The 21338-nt window shown below is 45.7% G+C and overlaps 1 protein-coding gene across 8 annotated transcripts in view; it reads right to left on the bottom strand.

The window, feature by feature from the left end:
• Positions 1-21338, bottom strand: part of LOC140388492 (nck-associated protein 5-like) — a 1019364-nt gene that overhangs the window by 384611 nt on the left and 613415 nt on the right. The gene's annotated exons all lie outside the window — the stretch shown is intronic.

Raw genomic sequence — 21338 nt, 5'->3', positions numbered from 1 at the left:
TATCACGTACTGCAATAGCAAGTGAGCACTAAAAAAGCAGAAGCTTGTAATCTGCTTGTAATAAGCATAATGTAACTTTTCCAAGGGATGACTCCAAAATCCTAGGGTTTTCAGCCCAAAATGATGGAAAATCTGAAGCTTTTCTTCAACATGGCTTGGAGTAAAAAAAATGACAACCCTGCAGTCTCGTGGCTGCAAAATCATTCCCTAGTGCGATAGAAAAATCAAAAGAACTATGCAGAATATTTTTTGCTGAGGAAATTATCTTGTCCCTTTGAGAGTATTCTAGAAAAACTGTCCCTTCAGGATTGCCTTTTCTCCGGTGAAATAACAGTCAAGGTGTTGAGAGGCATGGATAGAGTGGATAGCCAGAGACTTTTCCACAGGGCGGAAATGGCTGTCACAAGGGGACATCATTTTAAGGTGATTGGAGGAAGGTAAAGGGGAGATGTCAGAGGTCGGTTCTTTACACAGAGTGGTGGGTGCGTGGAATGCACTGCCAGCGGAGGTGGTGGAGTCAGACTCATGAGCGACATTTAAGCGACTCTTGGACAGACACATGGACAGCAGTAAATTGAAAGGGTCTAGGTGAGGTTGATCTTAGATTAGGATAAGTGGTCGGCACAACGTCGTCGGCCGAAGGGCCTCCTGTGCTGTACTGTTCTATATTCTATGAAACTGTCACTGATCATTTTAATGATTAAGACTTAAAGTCACATTTTAAGGACTTTCTGACGGCCTCTATCTATCTTGGGCATATTAAAGTGCTGAAAGCAACAAAATACCCCACAGAGAGAAGGCGACAAGAGACCCAGGGAGATGGGCCGAGCAGCCGTTACAAAAAGCCCGAGACCCGTCTGCCCGTTCTCCCCGTATCTGCGTGGGTTTCCTCCCACAAGTCCCGAAATACGTGCTGTTAGGTAATTTGAACATTCTGGGCGGGATTCTCCCATTCGGCGGCAGAGTGTCCACGCCGTCGGAAACGGGCCGCTGGGAGTACCGATTCCGGCCACTACAGGGGGCCAGCATGGCACTGGAGCGGTTCACGCCGCTCCAGCCTCCCATCCCGGCACGAACTGTGCACCGCAGGATGGCGCAGTGGCGCCAGTGTAAACCCGCGCATGCGCGGTGGCCTCCCTCAACTCGCCGACCCCGACGGAACATGGCATGGGAGTTCAGGGTCCGGCGTGGAAGAAAATAGGCCCGGGGAGCACGACGCCAGCCCGCCGATATGTGGGCCCCGATCGCGGGGCAGGTCCCATCGGAGGCCCCCCCTGGGGTCGAAGCCCCCCCCCCCGACCACAGGCCGCGCCCCGACCCTGCACGCAGAGTTCCCTCCAGCTGCGACCAGGTGTGGACGGCGCCGGAGGGACTCTGCCTTCTTAGAGTGGCCGCTCGGCCCATCCCGCGCCGAGAATCGCCGGCCCGGCCGCGTACAGCGGCCCGCGACCGGTGCCGGCACTCGATTCTCCGCTCCGTGGAGAATCGAGTGCCAGCGTCAGGGCGGCGTGGCCCCGTTGCGGCCCGGCCCCGGGCTGGGAGAATCCGCACCGGAACAGGCACCGGAGTGTGGCGACTAGGAGATTTTCACAATAATGTCATTGCAGTGTTAATGTAAGCCTCTATGTGACAACAAGAAGGTTTATTTATTTATAACCACTGTGCCACCATGCTGTCCCTAGACAAGTTGCTAATAAAGAGAAACACAACTTGAAGGAATTCAAAAAGCAAATCAAATGGAGATAACCAAATACCAGAAAGAAAGAGAACTACTCCCATCCCTCCAACCTTCACAGGCCAAGATGTGGAGGAACTGTAAAGCCTCTGTTAAGGAGGAAAGTTTTCTTTTGAGAAGAAAGGGGGGGGGGATGTTGTATTTTTGTGTACATGCCATTGTTGTGTAAAGGCACTTGGCAGAGCAAGGGTGTAGCACCATCATGGTATGATCGATAGAGTCACATGGTAATAGACTAAAATGCTCTGGAAGCCTACCTGCATGAGAAGCATATCTATCCACAGCAGTAACCTGTTATCTGCAATTAGTTAAAGACTAACAATAAATGTTTAATGTTTAAATATACATGTCTCAAGATCTCGTCATTGAGAGATCTAAAGAATCCATATTATAAGCACCCTCCATGCTCAGTGTGGAGTTTATATTTTAAAAAATCAGAAATTTTTTATCGAAATAGGAAAGAAACAGTTACATCATAAATTTTGTACCTGCCAGAACTGTACAAGTGAGGCCACTGGGGAAACTTGTATTTATATAATCTCTTTCACAACCTCAGGTTATCCAAAAGCACTTTACAGTCAATTAAATATTATTTGAGTGCAGTCACTGTTGTAATGTAGGAAGCAGCATGGCTATTGCGCTGTAATACAGTTTTCACTGTTATTTATTTAAATTGTTATTAATTAAACTTTCAAACCACTTACTAGAGCATTGTCAAAAAATGTAACGCCTGTTATTACATATTTACTTGCTTTTTGTAGAGAATTTCTTGAAATAGCTACAGTGAAAGTATAAAGACAGATAACATGCCTTATTTTTTAACCACTAGATGTTGCTATGGTGCTTTGCAGATAATATTCACTCCAATATTGCATTGCATCACCAGTTACACCACTCTATTTCTGGCCTTGATGAGTGGACAGTCGCATTTGTATTCGTATTCACCATAGAAACACTTCAGTGCAGAAAAAGGTCATTCGGCCATTGTGTCTGCATAAGCAAAAAAAGATTTTTTTTAAAAAGAAACCATTCATTTATTTTAATCCCATTTTCCAGTACCTGGTCCGTAGCCTTGCAGGTTACAGCACTTTAGATGCAGGTCCAGATATCTTTTAAGTGAGTTGTGTTTCAGCCTCAACTACCAACTTAGGCAGTGAATTCCAGATGCCTACCTCCCTCTGGGTGTAAATGTTTCCCCTCACGTCCCCGCTAATCCTTCCACCAAACAGTTTAAATCTATGTATCCGAATAATTAATCCCTCAGTGAGGGGAAACAATTCTTTCATCTCAATAAGGTTACCCCTTGGTTTCCACTGTTCTAAGGCAAACAAATCCAGCATACCATTCTCTCCCTACAGCTGCAATTTTCAAGCCCTTGCAACATTCTTGTAAATCTTCTTTGCGCTCTATACAGAGTAATTATGATGTGGAGATGCCGGTGTTGGACTGGGGTGAGCACAGTCTTCAAACTACCCAGTCTTCAGAACAGTGACCTCGACACCACACAACCCTGTCATGGCAATCTCTGCAAGACGTGCCAGATCATCGACATGGATACCACTATTACACGTGAGAACACCACCCACCAGGTACGCGGTACATACTCGTGCGACTCGGCCAACGTTGTCTACCTCATACGCTGCAGGAAAGGATGTCCCGAAGCATGGTACATTGGCGAGACCATGCAGACGCTGCGACAACGAATGAACGGACATCGCGCAACAATCACCAGGCAGGAATGTTCCCTTCCAGTCGGGGAACACTTCAGCAGTCAAGGGCATTCAGCCTCTGATCTCCGGGTAAGCGTTCTCCAAGGCGGCCTTCAGGACCCGCGACAACGCAGAATCGCCGAGCAGAAACTTATAGCCAAGTTCCGCACACATGAGTGCGGCCTCAACCGGGACCTGGGATTCATGTCGCATTACATTCATCCCCCACCATCTGGCCTGCGAAATCCTACCAACTGTCCTGGCTTGGTACAATTCACACCTCTTTAACCTGGGGTTACCCCATCTCTGGATCTGTAAAGATTTAATCACCTGCTAATGCTCGCATTCCAAGCATTGTTTGGCATCTTTGAATTTGTCTATATATGTGTTTCTGGAACAGACCTCTTCATTCACCTGAGGAAGGAGCAGCGCTCCGAAAGCTAGTGACATCGAAACAAACCTGTTGGACTTTAACCTGGTGTTGTAAGACTTCGTACAGAGTAATTATGTCCTCCCTGTAATGTGGTGACCAGAGCTGTGTACACAATTCCAGCTGTGGCCTAACCAACGTTATACACGGTTTCATCATTGCATCCCATTCAATGCCTCCCCCGATAAAGGAAAGCATTTCATATGCTTTCTTGACCGTCTTGTCCATCTTTCTTGCTACCATGAAAGACCAGTGGACATGCACTCAAAGGCCTCTTATTTCCTCAACCCCTCTCAATGTCTTCCAGTGTATGGAGTATTCCCTTGCTTTGTTTACACTCCCCAAATGCACTGCCTCACACCTTTCTGGATTGAATTCCATTTTCCACTTCTCTGCCCACTCAACCAAACCATTGATATAATTCTGGGTTGGCAGATATCCTGGCAGATATCCTGGGCAGCACGGTAGCACAGTGGCAGCACTGTTGCTTCACAGCTCCAGGGTCCCAGGTTCGATTCCCGGCTTGAGTCATTGTCTATGTGGAGTCTGTACGTTCTCCCCGTATGGGTTTCCTCCGGGAGCTCCGGCTTCCTCCCACAAGTCCCAAAAGATGTGCTTGTTAGGTGAAGTGGACATTTTGAATTCTCCATTCGTGTACCCGAACAGGCTTTGGGAGTGTAGCGATTAGGGGATTTTCACAGTAATTTTATTGCAGTATTAATGTAAGCCTACTTGTGACAATAAAAGATTATAAAATAAAAATATCCTCTTCACTATCAACTACATGGCCATTTTTTGTACCATCTGCAAATTTCCCAATCATTCCACCCACATTTAAGTCTAAATGATTAATATACAACAAACAGCAAGGGCCCCAACACTGAGCCCTGTGGAACACCATTGGAAACTTTCCCATTTGCAAAAATATCCATCAACCATTACCAAAAGAGAAAATGCTGGAAAATCTCAGCAGGTCTGGCAGCATCTGTCGGGAGAGAAAAGAGCTAACGTTTCAAATCCAGATAACCCTTTGTCAAAACTGGCATCCGCAGTAATTTGCTTTTATCAACCATTACCCTTTGTTTCTTGTCACAGAACCAATTTTGTAACCAACCTACCAGCCTCCCTTGTATGCCATGAGATATTTGACCAGTCTGCCATGTGGGACCTTGTCAAATGCCTTACTGAAATCCATGTAGACAATATCCACTGCACTACCCACATCAATCCTCCTTGTTACTTATTCAAAAAAATTATTAAGTTAGTAAGACAGAATTTTCCCCTAACAAAACCATGCAGACTATCTCTGATCAATCTATGCCTAAGTGACAGTTTATCCCGTCTCAGAATTGTTTCCAGTAATATTCCCACCATTGAAGTCAGATGGACAGGCCTATATTTTTCTGGCCTATCCCTCACACCCGATTTAAATAATGGTAAAATATTTGCAGACCTCCAATCCTCTGGTACCTCACTTGTACCCATTGAGGACTGGAAAATGATCCTTAGAGCACCCATTATTTCCTTCCTGGCTTTGTTCAATAACCTGGGATACGATCCATCTGGCCCTGATGATTTAACCATGTTGAAGGATGTCAGACCCTCCAGTATCTAATATTTTATACTTGATGGATCTCTGTGTCTATTCGGAACCCTGGATATCCGTTATCCTTTCTCAGTTCCCAAATAACAGAGGTCAAGTCTGTGCTTTTTGGCAAAGTCCACTTGAACTTTATTAGTCAGCTGTAGTGCCCACTGGCAACTTTATTTTCAATACAACATTTAGAAAGTTCCGACCAGCCCTTTAGCAAGCTAGTCAGATTAATTGTCTTTCGCGAATACAGTAGCTGAGTTTAAAATACAGATTGTGGTAATTCTTCAAATCATAATACACAGTATAAATTACTGAGTGATTTAAACAAAAGAAAGATAGAGATTTAGCAAAAGCAGCAAGGAAATAGGTTCTAGAGAAAGATAGATTGATTCCGGAATGGGTTTTTCCATCCCGGGTAAGTTATTCTTAAGGAGGTTATTATCTTAAGGTCTCGCCTTCTTTTCACCTCTGATTGGCTTTAACTAATTTATAACTCACTCAATTCGGCCAAACTGTCTGTCTATCAATTTTAAGAAATATTTGATTTTGAATATATTGGTGCCAATTTCTCATTCCGTCACCTGCCATTTTTCCAATTTATCCACACCTGCATCTAGACATTATTGAAGAAACACAGTTTTTGCTAAGAAATTAACAGCCCAACTATAGAGGCGGAACTACCAGTTCTTTACTGTATAACAATGGGGCCATTTAGGTAGTTGACATCACTGTTCTTACAATCTTAAGGAAGTCTCAAGCAACTTACAAAATGTTCCCAGCTATTGGGATTCCCTTACTCTCTTGGTTAATATGATTATAGTCAATTATTATTATTATTATTATTATTTTAAAAAATAAATATATTTAATTGAAATTTTTTTTTCCCTGAGCAACATTTTTCCCGCTTACAAAACAAACGAAATGATAACAATAACAAAACAGAAATTTTTAACTTTTTAACAATAATAAGAATAAGAATAATACACAAGTAACAAAACCTCATACTCTATTGACCTATACTCAACTAAACCTTCCCCCCCCTCCTCCCCCCTGGGTTGCTGCTGCTGGTCATCTGTCTTCCCTCTAACGTTCCCCGAAGGTAGTCGAGAAATGGCTGCCACCGCCTGGTGAACTCTTGAGCCGATCCTCAGGGCAAACTTTATCTGCTCCAGTTTAATAAACCCCGCCATATCGTTTACCCAGGCCTCCAGTCCGGGGGGTTTTGCCTCCTTCCACATGAGTAGGATCCTGCGCCGGGCTACGAGGGACGCAAAGGCTACGACATCAGCCTCTTTCGCCTCCTGCACTCCCGGCTCTTCCGCAACTCCAAATAGAGCTAACCCCCAGCTTGGTTTGACCCGGGCATTCACCACCTGCGAGATCACTCCCGTCACTCCCTTCCAATATCCTACCAGTGCCGGGCACGCCCAAAACATATGTGCGTGGTTTGCCGGGCTCCCGCCACACCTCCCACATCTGTTCTCCACTCCAAAGAACCTGCTCAATCTTGCCCCCGTTATGTGTGCTCTATGTAGCACCTTAAATTGAATCAGGCTAAGCCTGGCGCATGAGGAAGAGGAGTTTACCCTGCTTAGGGCATCAGCCCACACACCCTCCTCTATCTCCTCCCCTAGTTCTTCTTCCCACTTTCCTTTTAGTTCGCCCACCGACTCCTCCCCCTCTTCCCTCATCTCTCTGTAAATCTCTGACACCTTGCCCTCTCCGACCCACACCCCTGAAAGCACCCTGTCCTGTATCCCCTGTGTCGGGAGCCGCGGAAATTCCCTCACCTGTTGTCTAGTAAACGTCCTCACCTGCATATATCTCAAGAAATTTCCCCGGGGTAACTTATACTCTTCCTCCAGTGCTCCCAAGCTCGCAAAAGTCCCATCTATGAATAAATCTCCCACCTTCCTAATTCCCAACTGGTACCAGCTCGGAAATCCTCCACCCATTCTTCCTGGGGCGAACCTATGGTTGTTCCTGATAGGGGACCCCACCAGGGCTCCCCGCACCCCTCTCTGTCGCCTCCACTGTCCCCATATGTTCAGTGTTGCCGCCACCACCGGGTTCGTGGTGTACTTTTTCGGTGAGAACGGTAGCGGTGCCGTCACCAGCGCTTCTAGACTCGTCCTTTACAGGACCTTCTCTCCAGCCTTTTCTACGCCGCTCCCTCACCCTCCATCATCCATCTACGTATCATTGCCACATTGGCGGCCCAATAATAATCTCCCAAGTTCGGTAGTGCCAGTCCTCCTCTGACCCTACTGCGCTGAAGGAACCCCCTCCTTACTCTCGGAACTTTCCCTGCCCACACAAAGCTCGTAATGCTCCTATCTATTTTATTAAAAAAGGTCCTGGTGATTAAAATAGGGAGACATTGAAATACAAATAAGAACCTCGGGAGGACCATCATTTTAATTGCTTGCACCCTGCCCGCCAGCGATAAAGGCTGCATGTCCCACCTCTTAAAGTCCTCCTCCATTTGTTCTACCAGCCGTGTCAGATTAAGTCTGTGCAAGGTTCCCCAGCTCCTAGCGATCTGAATCCCCAAGTATCGGAAGTTTCTTTCCACTTTCCTTAGCGGTAAGCCATCTATCTCTCTACTCTGGTCCCCTGGATGTATCACATATAATTCACTCTTCCCCATGTTTAACCTATACCCCGAAAATTCCCCGAACCTCCTCAAAATTCGCATAACCTCTATCATCCCCCCCGCTGGGTCCGACACGTATAGGTCATCCGCGTTTAACGAGACTCGGTGTTCTTCTCCCCCTCTAGTCACCCCTCTCCATTTCCTGGAGTCTCTCAACGCCATGGCCAGAGGTTCAATTGCCAATGCAAACAACAATGGAGACAGCGGGCATCCCTGTCTTGTTCCCCTATATAATCGGAAATACTCCGATCTATGTCGACCTGTAACTACGCTTGCCGTTGGTGCCCCATAAAGTAGTCTAACCCAGCGAATAAACCCGTTCCCAAACCCAAACCTCCTTAACACTTCCCATAAATACTCCCACTCCACCCTATCAAATGCCTTCTCTGCGTCCATTGCCGCCACTATCTCTGCCTCCCCTCCACTGAGGGCATCATTATCACCCCTACTAGTCGTCGCACGTTAACATTCAATTGTCTCCCTTTTACGAACCCCGTCTGGTCTTCGTGCACCACCCCCGGGACACAGTCCTCTATCCTCGATGCCAGCACCTTTGCTAGCAATTTGGCGTCCACGTTCAATAGTGAAATAGGTCTATAGGACCCACACTGCAACGGATCTTTGTCCCTCTTCAAAATTAGCGATATCGTCGCCTCCGACATCGTCGGGGGTAGAGTCCCCCCTTCCCTGGCCTCATTGAACGTCCTCACCAACAACGGGGCCAACAAGTCCACATATTTTCTGTGGAATTCCACCGGGAACCCGTCCGGCCCCGGGGCCTTCCCTGCTTGCATGCTTCCCAGTCCCTTAATAACCTCGTCCACCTCAATCGGCGCCCCCAGGCCTGCCACCGCCTGCTCCTCCACTTTCGGGAACCTCAATTGGTCCAGGAACTGCCGCATCCCCTCCTCTCCCTCTGGGGGCTGAGACCTATACAGTTCCTCATAAAAGGTCTTAAACACCTCATTTATCTTTCCTGCCCTTCGCACAGTGTCTCCCCTTTCATCCCTAATTCCTCCTATCTCCCTCGCTGCTGCCCTCTTTCGCAGTTGGTGCGCCAACAGGCGACTAGCCTTTTCCCCATATTCATACCTCCTCCCCTGTGCCTTCCTCCACAGTACCTCCACCTTTCTGGTGATCAGAAGGTCAAACTCGGTCTGGAGTCGTCTCCTCTCCCTGTACAGCTCCTCCTCCAGGGTCTCTGCAAATTCCCTGTCCACCCTTAAAATCTGCCTCAGTAATCTATCCCTTTCCTTGGCCTCTGTTTTCCTTTTGTGGGCCCCAATAGAAATCAGCTCTCCTCTGACCACCGCTTTTAGTGCTTCCCAGACCACTCCCACAGGGACCTCGCCGTCGTCATTGACCTCCAGGTATCTCTCAATACACCCCCTCACTCTTGCACACACTCCCTCATCCGCCATCAGTCCCACATCTAATCGCCAGTGTTCTCTGCTCCCTGTCCTCTCCTACTTCCAGGTCCACCCAATGTGGGGCATGGTCCGAAACCGCTATGGCTGAGTATTCAGCTTCTTCCACCCTAGAGATCAACGACCTTCCTAAAACAAAAAAATCTATCCGGGAGTACACTTTATGGACGTGGGAGAAGAAGGAATACTCCCTAGCCCTGGGTCTGAGAAATCGCCATGGATCCACTCCCCCCATTTGGTCCATAGACCCCTTAAGTACCTTGGCCGCTGCCGGCCTTCTTCCAGTCCTTGAGCTGGATCTATCTAGCCCCGGGTCCAGCACCGTATTGAAGTCCCCTCCTAAAATCAAATTTCCTACCTCCAGGTCCGGAATACGCCCCAGCATCTGTCTCATGAACCCCGCATCGTCCCAATTTGGGGCATACACATTAACCAACACGACCTTCATTCCCTCCAGCCTACCACTCACCATTACATATCTACCTCCACTATCTGCTACGATGTTCTTTGCTTCAAATGCTACCCGTTTCCCCACCAGAATGGCCACCCCTCTGTTCTTTGCGTCCAGTCCTGAGTGGAACACCTGTCCCACCCATCCTTTCCTTAGCCTAACTTGGTCCACCACCTTTAGGTGCGTCTCTTGGAGCATAACCACGTCTGCCCTTAGTCCTTTCAAATGCGCGAGCGCTCGGGCCCTTTTTATCGGTCCATTCAGGCCTCTCACGTTCCACGTGATCAGCCTCACTGGGGGGCTACCTGCCCCCCTCCCGTGTCGACTAGCCATTACCTTCTCTAGGCCAGTCCCATATCCCGCCTCCGCGCTCCCGCTCGCTCCCCCAGCGTCGCATTCCGCCCCCGACCACCCACTCTTTAGCCATTTCCTTTTGGATTTGCGCAGCAGCAACCCAGTTGTCCCCTCCCCCCCCCCCCGTAGATCCCTATCTAGTTTGATTGCTCCCCACATATCACTTCCGTAAGTCAGCTGACTTCAACTGACCCCGGCTACTCCTGCTCGCTCCTCGACCCCCCCCCGGTGTGAGGGAACTCCCATCCGCCTTGCGCCTGTTTTCCCGCCTTATTCTTTCTGGCGCGGGAACATCCCTTTACCTGACCCGCCTCTTATGGCGCAGCTCCCTTTCCCCTCCCCCTCTCCTTCCCCATTCTCCGACTATGTCCCGCCTTTCCCCCCTCACCAGCGCCCACATTTCCCCAGTGTCCCCCCCCTTCCCTGTTTACTTCTCGATTAACTTTCACCATCACATTAACAAAAACAATAATAACAACAATAACAGTTCCCTGCAGCATCAGTCCCTCAGTTCCGGTCCAGTTTCTCTTCATTGATGAAGGACCATGCTTCCTCCGCCGTCTCGAAATAATAGTGTCTCTCCTGATGCGTGACCCATAGTCTTGCCGGCTGCAGCATCCCAAACTTCACCTTCCTTTTGTGCAAAACCTCTTTGGCTCGGTTGAAGCTCGCCCTCCTTCTCGCCACCTCCGCACTCCAATCCTGGTAGATCCTTACCACAGCATTCTCCCATCTGCTACTCAGCACCTTTTTAGCCCATCTCAGGACCTCTTCTCTGTCCTTAAGGCGGTAGAATCGCACGATTATCGCCCTCGGTGGTTCTCCCGCTTTTGGTCTTCTCGTCGGGATCCGATTTGCCCACTCCACCTCCATGGGGCCCGCAGGGGCCTCAGCACCCATCAGTGAGCTCAGCATCTTACTTGCGTACACTCCACAGTCCACTCCTTCCACACCCTCCGGGAGACCTAGTATCCTCAGGTTCTTCCTTCGCGCTCCATTTTCAAGGGCCTCAATCCTGTCAGCACACTTTTTATGAAGTGCCTCGTGCGTCTGAGACTTAACCGCCAGGCCCAGGACCTCGTCCTCAATACCTGACACCTTCTGCTCCACCATGCGAAGCTCAGTTTCCTGAGTCTTTAAAGTCTCCTTAAGCCCCTCAATTGCCTGTAACATCGGGGTCATTACCTCCTTCTTCAGCAGATCCACGCACCGTCTCACAACCTCGTCCTGCTCAGGCCCCCATGTCGCCTGCGATTTCTCCGTCGCCATTTTGTTCTCCACTCCCTCTGACCTTGTGGTTGAAGATTCTTCGGGCTGCAGCCTCCGCCGCCGGTTTTTCCCTCCGTCGTTCGGGGGGGACTCCCTTCCCACGCACCTCGCACCGGGTTTTTCGGCCGGCAAAGTCCCCGTTGGGGCTCTTAAAAGAGCCCGCAGTTCCGTCGGAGCTGGAGCCGCCGAAACGTGCGGCTAGCTCATCCCCGCCGCAACCGGAAGTCCTCGTCAATTATTATTAATAAGTACCCATTTAAACCTCTTATATCTGGCTAGAATAGTCAATTTCTATCAGTACTCCTACCCTTCAACTCGAATGTCTAAATCATCCATTTCCTTAGTGAAAACATTGGGAACCCTGCCACAACTTGTGAATCAACCCCCAAGTTACCATGTACAGCTCTGATCGGGCCTACCTTTTCCTTAGTTAGTCTCTTGCTCTTAATGTATTGGCAAATAATCTTAGGATTTTCTTTGATTTTACCTGCCAAGATCTTTTGTATCCTCTAATTGCTTTCCTAATTTCTATTTTTACATAACTCCTGCACTTGCTATGCTGCTCTAGGATTTGTGCAACATTAAGTCTTTTGTGACTGGAGCTCTCTTTTTCCACTTTTACTTGGCATTGGTGCTTCTAGATAACCACGGGGTCTAGATTTGGCAGTACCATCCTGCACAGTGCGCCAAATATTTAGGTCAAGCCTGACAGCAAAATGCTTGCAATTCTTGGGCGACACAGTAGCAGAGTGCTTAGCACTGCTGCCTCACAGCGCCAGAGACCTGGGTTCGATACCAACCTCAGGTGGCAGTCTGTATGGAATCTGCATGTTCTCCCCATGTCTGCGTGGGATTCCTCCAAGTGCTCAAGTTTCCTCCCAGTCATATGCAGGTTAGGTGGATTGGCTATGCTAAATTGCCCCTTTGGCTGGGATAACATGGAGGGGATTTGGGCTGAGGTGGGGTGGTCCTTCGAAGGCTCGGTGCAGACTCGATATGCCGAATGGCCTCCCTCTGCACTGTAGTGATTCTGTGATTGATTCCGTCTTCTGGTGCAGGGATATTTTCCTGTGGCGATTTGGCATCAATAATGACACAACCAAATTTCTATACCAATTAAATGCCAAGGAGTCAGATCGTAGCAAAAGTAAATGCAGCACAAGCATGACACTTATTTGGGCCACTAATATTCTACTAGTAATGCATGGAGAGATGGAATAAGGATACATTATTACAACATTTGGTTGTACATGTGTCAAAGTCGTGAAGTCAACATGTTTTGTTCAGAGCACTGTGGGGTACAATGTCATGTCAACTGTAGTTAGATTCCAGGAAATGTAATTTAATATCAGTCATCTGGTTAGTGGCACAAATTCTGCACTGTTCAAAAATTAGAACTACAGTACATAACATCTGTCCAGGAAATGTACTTTTTGAATTGTAGAGGTTGTCAAAAACAGTTTTACTCCCAGTCTCCGTTGCAAAAACATTAATTTTTTTTTTTTTTTTTACACACCCGAGGCCAGTTTGAGAAAATGTACTCCTGCACACAAGTCGCTGGCTCCATACGTCTTTATGAAGGATTAGAACATGCAGCAAAGATGAGAGAACAGCAATCAGAGTGCACCTGCTGGAGCTTTCTTGAAACAGTTCTGCGCACTTAGAAGGTCAGTACCAAGAAAAAAATATTCTATCACATATATCGGCACATCAAGATATTTTATTAGTGCCAGAGCAATTGTAGGACAGCTTCGCTTATTAGATTTTTCACTTCTAACATATGTGGTTGTTCAGTCCCAATGTGCCTCAGGAACGGAATGTAACTGCCACCTTTTTGTCTGACAGCACATTTAATTTATTATTCGTTAATGAACCAATGTCACCAAAAAGCCTTTCACTATTTTCACAAACTAAGGCAGAGCTTCTCAACCAAAGTTGCAGTAAAATCGGAGTAGTCCAAATGCAAGAATTGTAGCATTGTCAGAGAATTACAGATGATAAATTCTCTCATTTTCAAGCGTATTTTCAGCTGGTTTCCATTTTGGATTTCTAGGCAATTGTGTATCTTCAGATATTTTTACGTTTAAATTATAAATCAAGATGGAGAGGAGTGAGTAAGGAGCTGTGTAGTTCCACAGATTATTACGCTTGATTTACGAATAAGCGTTTTCTATCAAAATACACTTTTCTAAAATTGGGACTTAGAAAGGAATATCGTTGAAGGGCATGGACATTGATCTACAATGATAACTTCCTACTGGGGATTTTCTTTTTGAAAGTCTAATTCCTAAAATTTCCCTGCGGTTCTCACTCTAATATAAGCATGGAAGAACATAGGAACACGGGTAGAATCTGTTCTGCCATTCAACATGATCATGGTTGATTTTCTACTTTAACTCCACTTTCCTGGCCGTTCCCCACATCCCTCAATTTCCTGAGAGAATCATTCCTAATTGCCTGTGAGAAGGTTGCAAAGAACTGACTTCTGGAATCACTGCAGCCCATGTGGTGTAAGTACATCCACAGTGCTGTTAGGGAGGGAGTTCCAGGACTTTGACCCAGCAACAGTGAAGGAACGCCGATATATTTCCAAGTCAGGATAGTGAGTGAGGTGATGGTGCTCCCATGTGTCTACCACCCTTGTCCTTCTAAATGGTAGCAGTGGAGGATTTAGAAAGTGCTGTCTAAGGAGCCTTGGTGAGTTCCTGCAGTGCACCTTGTAGATGGTACATGGCTGACTCTTGCGCGGGTGGTGGACAGAGTGAATGTTTGTGGATGGGATGCCAATCAAGTGGACTTCTTTGACTTCTTTTTCCTCAAAGGTGTCAACCTTCTTGAGTGTTGTTGGAAGCCCAATATATTCGTTATAAGATAACCTCTTCATCCCAGGAATCAATCTGGTGAACATTTACCATTCTGCCATCAAGGCAAGCATATTCTTCCTTAGATAGAGACCAACACTGTTCAAAATATTCCAGGTGTGGCCTTACAAAAGTTCTGTACAAGTATAGAAAGTCTTAATTCCTTGTTCTCGCAATTTAGTTCCCTTAAAAAAATAGGCCAACATGCCATTTGCCTTCCTAATTGCTTGCTAACTTTCCGTGGTTGTTGTACCAACATATAGAAGTTACATGTCTCTTGGAACACCCAGAGGAAAGGCAGTTGTGTCATTCCTTCAGAATTTCCACTAGTACTCTGCCAAATTTACAAGGTGGGAGAAGCTCACAGGCTTTCTGTCCTAAATATAAAATGAATAAAGCAATAAGGTTGATCAGTTCTCAATCTCAGGGGAATTGAAAAATGTATAAATACATTTAAGCAGCAGGCTTACCGACACTCCCATGTTGATGCAATGCGAGTTTCAATTGTTGATCCCATCTTGTTGTGACTAAACTGGCTGATTTACTTGGTGCAACACCAAGCTTTTCAGGACCTGTGCCAACTGGACAGCGCATGGCATTCCCAGGTTAAAAGGAGGGCAGGTCAGTTTTAATTCTTAATTTTAAGATTTCTGCAGCCTGTATAGACATCATTGGGAACATTAAGCTCTTTATGTCCATTTTTAGTTCTGGATGTGAAACTCCTGAAGCTACATGTAGATTTGTTCTCATTCTTCAGGGACAAGACTCAGAGAAGGGAAAATCATTTTATCTTAATTCTCTTTAAAAAATGAAGCTCGCTCTTTAGGAATCCATGCCCTGGGGGCATCCCACTTCTTCCAGAGATCACAGCAGGAGCATCTTTGTTACATTCCACCAAATTCTAGCTGACGGATGGGGTGTGGTAATTCAGGCCTTGTAAACTCCCTGAAATTGTACCTTGGTTTAGCGGACCCATCCAGAATCCCCAGTTGAGATTACAGCCATTGTGACAGACTACTTCCTGAATCCTGGTGGTAGCACTTGAAGAGTCTCTCAGCACGGAACCGAATTGTCAATCTGAATTATATGCTCAAGTCTCTGAATCATAGAATCCCTACAGTGCAGAAGGAGGCCACTTGGCCCATCGAGCCCACACCGACCTTTCAAAAGAACACCCTACACATGTTCAATCACCCATCCACCCAGCCCTATCCCCAAACACAATAACCTAACCCACACATCCCTCGACACTAAGGGCAATTTAGCATGGCCAATCCACCTAACCCATGCATTTTTGGACTGTGGGACGAAACCGCAGCACCCGGAGGAAATCCACGCAACACGGGGAGAGTGCACAAACTCCACACGGACAGCGACCCAAGGCCGGAATTGAACCTGGGTCCCTGGCGCTGTGAGGCAGCAGTGTTAACCACTGTGCCACCATGAAGTGAGCTTCAAAGCTAAACCTTCAAATTCAGAGAAGACTGGTACCACTAAATCAAGGCTGAAAGTTTCAAAATGTCAGGTGTAAGGGCCACACTTCCTTACTCTATACAGGTAGCGTGTGCAAAAACCTGCACAATTGTCCAACTGACTGGTAAGCCATCAGCAATATCCTGTATTTTAATTGAACCACAAATTGGTGAAAATTAAAGCCAAAATAAATTAAAAATATATTCTGCTCTTGTGAGCGCAAATAGTGCTGTGGCGATGGGCTGCATTGAGGAAGAAAGAGAAGTGTGGATGAAGAGATGACAATTGGGAGCTAGAATGTCACGTATTAACAGAATAAGGTTTGGAAGTAGGAGCATTTTAAATTATTCATAACTGTTATGGAGAGTATTGGCAGAGATTTTGTAATATACATAGTGAAGGTCTGATAGAGACATGAAGTAGTATGACATGAATTAAAATCAGGGATAATCTAGTGTTGATGACCCCATATAAACCACTTTTTAAGTACGTGTTGTGTGTCCTTTAGCAAAAGGAAACTTAGTATCAAGGATACATATACATTGGATGTTTTTGCCCAGAAGACACTGAGGTAGTTATAAGTAATCCTCGAGGTACAAATTATATCTACACTTTATTGGCAGGGCAACAGAGGTTTCTCATTTCATTTACAGAATGTTATCTTGGATTTGATTATAAATTCCCATTTTCCAAGGTTGTTTTTGACAAGATCAGTTAAGAATATTTATGGAACAACATCAGGTGCATCAATAATCCTTTCTAGAAATCATAGTAACAAAAGGGATGCAATTAAATTAGTCAATGAATGCTTTGCATGATTGTGCACTGCAAGATGACAGTAGGTTCTTTGTACTTGGGATACAATTTGACCTTGGTGCTGAAAATGCAAATTAGCCAATAACCGATCACAACAAGAAATAACTATTACTTTGCATATAAAAAACACTGCAATGCAGCTGAATGCACAGAACTTAATCTAAATCATGGAATCTGTAACAACAAAGAAAATTAAGACACTGTACTAAATCTGAAACACATTTAGTCGAGATTTATTTTCTCAAATATCATTAATAAAAATCACAAAATTTACAAAATATCTTCCAAGTAGAACATGCTCCCCTCAAAGATTGCCTTGTAGTTGTACTGTACTAAGCAGCTTCTACAAATCTCAGATTAGTCCTCTTCTTTTACAAACAAGCAGATTTTATATGCTCTGATGAACATGGACACAAGGAGGCTAAAAGGGATAAAGATAGCTTAAGTTAGTGACCACAGGCCTGGCAAATGGAGTATAATGTGGGAAAATATGAAATTATCCATTTTGGCAGGAAGAATAAAAGAATCATATTATCTAAATAGTGGGAGATTGCAAAGCAGAGGGATCCAGGTGACCCTGTGCATGAATTGAATACGCTAGTGTGCAGTGAAGCAATTAAGAAATCTAATAAAATGCTGTCATTATTTGTGGGGGGAATTAAATACACAGGTAGGGAGGTTATGCTTCACTTATACAGGACATTAGTGAGACTACATCTGGAATACTGTGCACAGTATTGGTCTCCTTATTTGAGGAAGGATGTAAATATGTTTGGAAGCATTTCATAGAAGATTTACTCAGCCAGCACCTAAATTGGCAGGTCGGCTTGTGAGGGTAAGTTGGGGCTTAGAAGAGCAAGAGGTGACTTGGTTCAAACATACAAGATCCTGAGGGGCCTTGACAGGGTCAATGTGGAGACGATGTTTCCTCTTGTCAGATAACCTAGTACTCGGGGCCGCTGTTTAAAAATAAAGGGTTGCCTATTTAGGACAAAGAGGGGAGGAGAATCTTTTTCTCTCGGAGTGTTGTGAGCCTTTGAAATGGTCTTCCTCAATATGTAATATTTTTGAGGTACAGCCAGATAGATTAATGAAAAGCAAGGAGTGAAAGGTTATCAGGGTTAGGTGGGAATGTGGAGTTGATGTTATAATCAGATCAGCCATGATCTCATTGAATGGTGGAGCAGACTCCCAGGAACCGAGTAGTCTACTCCTACTACTGCTTGTTGAATGTTTGTATGGATAACAGATGTTCCAAAGACAGAGCTGCATTTCTTGACATAGCATTTCAATAAAGGCTGGAGTCATAGGAACAACAGTAGTGGATTTGCCCAGCACATTTTGCATTTATAATAATAATAATCATCATTATTAGTGTCACAAGTAGGCTGACATTAACACTGCAATGTCCTCTAGAAAATTAACACTAGAAAATCCTCTAGTCGCCACACTCCGGCGCCAGTTTGGGTACACTGAGGGAGAATTCAGAACAATTCACCTAACAAGCATGCTTTTGGGGACTTGTGGGAGGAAACCAGAGAACCCGGAGGAAACCCACACTGACACGGGGTGAACGTGCAGACTTTGCACAGTGACCCAAGCCGGGAATCAAACCAGAGTCCTTGGCGCTGTGAAGCAATAGTGCTAACCATTGTGCTACCATGTCGCCCACACAGGACACTTACCTGGAGTCTTCCTGAATTGCATTCTTTTGCAGTCCCAACAGGATTTAGACTATTTGCTAGCATAGTCTGTGGATAAAGGGGGAATTTTCTGGGCAAGAACAGAGATATATACATTCAATCCCTAAAGGCAGCATGCGCAATTCCATAAATTGTCCACTCATTGTGCTGCAGATTGTGCTGCGATGATCTGAGTCTGTTAGCTCCCTTTGTTGGGGAAGCCTTGGAAATCATGTTGGGGGTACATGATGTGAAGGAGGGTGGCCATTTTTGAATACAAGGGCAATTGCTTTCAGCTGTTTGCTATCTGGGTTACCTGGGAATAGATAGCTGAACAGACAATGCAGTCCTCCCACAGACCAGAGATGTGCAGGTTAGGTGGATTGGCCATGCTAAATTGTCCTCAGTGTCCAACAAGATGAGGTGGGGTTACTGGGTTACAGGGTTCCAGGGATAGGGTGGAGTGTGGGCTTAGGTAGGGTGCTCTTTCCAAGAGCTGGTGCCAACTCGATGGGCCGAATGGCCTCCTTCTGCACTGTAAATTCTATGAGTCCATGAGAAGAAACAGTGAACTACAGGCTGGTTAGTTTAACACCAGTTGTTGGCAAAATGCTGCAATATGTTTTAAGGAAATCTGAAAACATACTATGATTAGAACAAGATTTTGCAAAAGGGAACTCCTGTGTAACATAATTATTAAAGATTTTTCAGGATTTAACAAATACACTAGATAAAGGGGAACCAGTAGATGTAGTACATCTGGATTTCCAAAATACATTTAATAAAGGGCTACACAAAAGGTCATCAGGCAACATAAGGGCTCATAGAGTTGGGGGTGATATTTTAGATGGATAGGTAGATAGAGAACAGAGGATAGGAATAAATGGGCTTTTTCAAGCTAACAAGCAGTGAATAGTGGAGTGTTGCAAGGATCAGTGCTGGAGCCTCAGCTATTTACAATTCATATTCATGATTTAGATGAAGAGACAGAAAATAACATATCAAGGCTTGCTGATGATCCCATGCTTGGTGGGTGGGAAAGTAAGCTATGTGGAGGATACAGAGAGGCTGCAGGGGATTAAGGAATGTGGAAAGTGGGCAGGAAAATGGCATTGAGGTACAAGTTCAGTCATGATCATTTGAATAGGCCCTCGACAGGCCATATACTCCTGGTTATATTCTTTGTGTATTTAATTTTCACTTATTAGATTTTTTTACATGGTTTATCTTTGTTTTCCCTTTTCAAAGGCCAATTCTTATTCATTCATTATAACCTATAAATCATGTAAATGTCCTTAATACATTTTGTGTGGAACTAAGATTAAAAGTGTATTATTTAAATGGATTTATTTAACTAAATTAAGATCCAAAATTCTAATGAAGCTGAAGTGGAAAGGGTAGGAACCCAGCATCCATGCTGGTTCAATCCAAGTATTAATATCTATCTGCCTTAAAACTCCTGCTTTCAATGAAGGTACAGTGGTGGAATATTAACCATTGTGTAAATGATATGAAAATAATTATTATATTTACAGGCAATAAACAAAATGGGATTTACTATCAATTGAGGAGAGAAATTAGAATCACACTTGTGGACTTACCAACAAAAAGTGATTTTAATACCCAACAAATAGCTTTGATTTAGCTTACACTTCACCTGGGATTATTTGACACAAATGATTTTTTATGATCACAGAATACCTGAATCGTTGAGACAAGATATTCTAAGTGGAAATGAGACCTAAAATAATGATATCCTACTAAAGGAGAAAATAGAAAATTTATATAGAAACCAAAAATATATTAACTAATAGTCAACATGGATTTATTAAGGGAAAGCCTTGCTTAACTAACTTCAACGAGTTCCTTGAAGAGATAAATTAGGGAGTAGACAAGGGAAATGTAGTGGATGTCATTTATCCAGCTCTCCAAAAGGCCTTCGACAAGGTGCCGCGCAATCGACTAACGAATAAGGTCACAGCATGTGGATTCAAATGAAAAGTAGCAGAATGGATAACTAATTGGCTAAAAGGCAGAAGGTACAGAGCAGGGAATAAAAGGTAGTTATTCAAAATGCCAGAAGGTGGGAAGTGCGGTTCCACAAGGATCAGTATTGGGACCATTGTTGCTCACAATTTACACTAATGAAAAACACAACTTCTATATTTATGGATGACACCTTTTTTTGACAGAGTAGCTTAATATTGGTGGAAGGAGTCAGTCAACTTTGAGGAGAATTCTAAGAATTTACAGGAAGATGTCAATGTGCCTTTAATTGCCAAGTAGAAACAGTTAAGTGTGAGACATTATGGGCGGGATCCTTTCATCCCACGGCAGAGTGTCCACGCCGTCGTAAACGCCGCCGCGTAAAACGCAACGGCGTGTATGGGCCTCTCCCAGGACTAATTCTGGCCCCTACAGGGGGCCAGCACGGCGCTGGAGTGGGTCACGCCGCTCCAGCTGCCTGTCCCGGCGTGAACTGGGTGTCACGGGATCCGCGCATGCGCAGTGGCCTCCTTCAACGTGCCGGCCCAACGCAACATGGCGCAGGGCTACAGGGGCCGGCGCATAGGAAAGGAGTACCCCAGCCAGAGAGGCCGGTGGGCCCCGATCATGGGCAAGGCCACATCAGAGCCCCCCACCCCAACCCCTTACAGGCCGCCACCCGACCCTTCCACGCCGAGTTCCCGCCGACTGAGAACAGGTTAGAACGACGCCGGTGGGACTGAGCGTTTCCACGACGGCCGCTCGGCCCATCCCAGCCCGAGAATCGGTGGGCCGGCCGCAAAGTTCCGCCCGCGACCAGCGCCGCGCCAACCACAGAGAATCATGTGCCGGCTTCAGGGCAGCGTGGCCCGGTTGCGGGGATTCTCCGGCCCGG

The sequence above is a fragment of the Scyliorhinus torazame genome, chromosome 2 (genome assembly GCF_047496885.1).
Source record: "Scyliorhinus torazame isolate Kashiwa2021f chromosome 2, sScyTor2.1, whole genome shotgun sequence".
In the NCBI taxonomy this organism is placed as follows: domain Eukaryota; kingdom Metazoa; phylum Chordata; class Chondrichthyes; order Carcharhiniformes; family Scyliorhinidae; genus Scyliorhinus; species Scyliorhinus torazame.
This window is presented reverse-complemented; position numbering and strand designations above follow the sequence as displayed.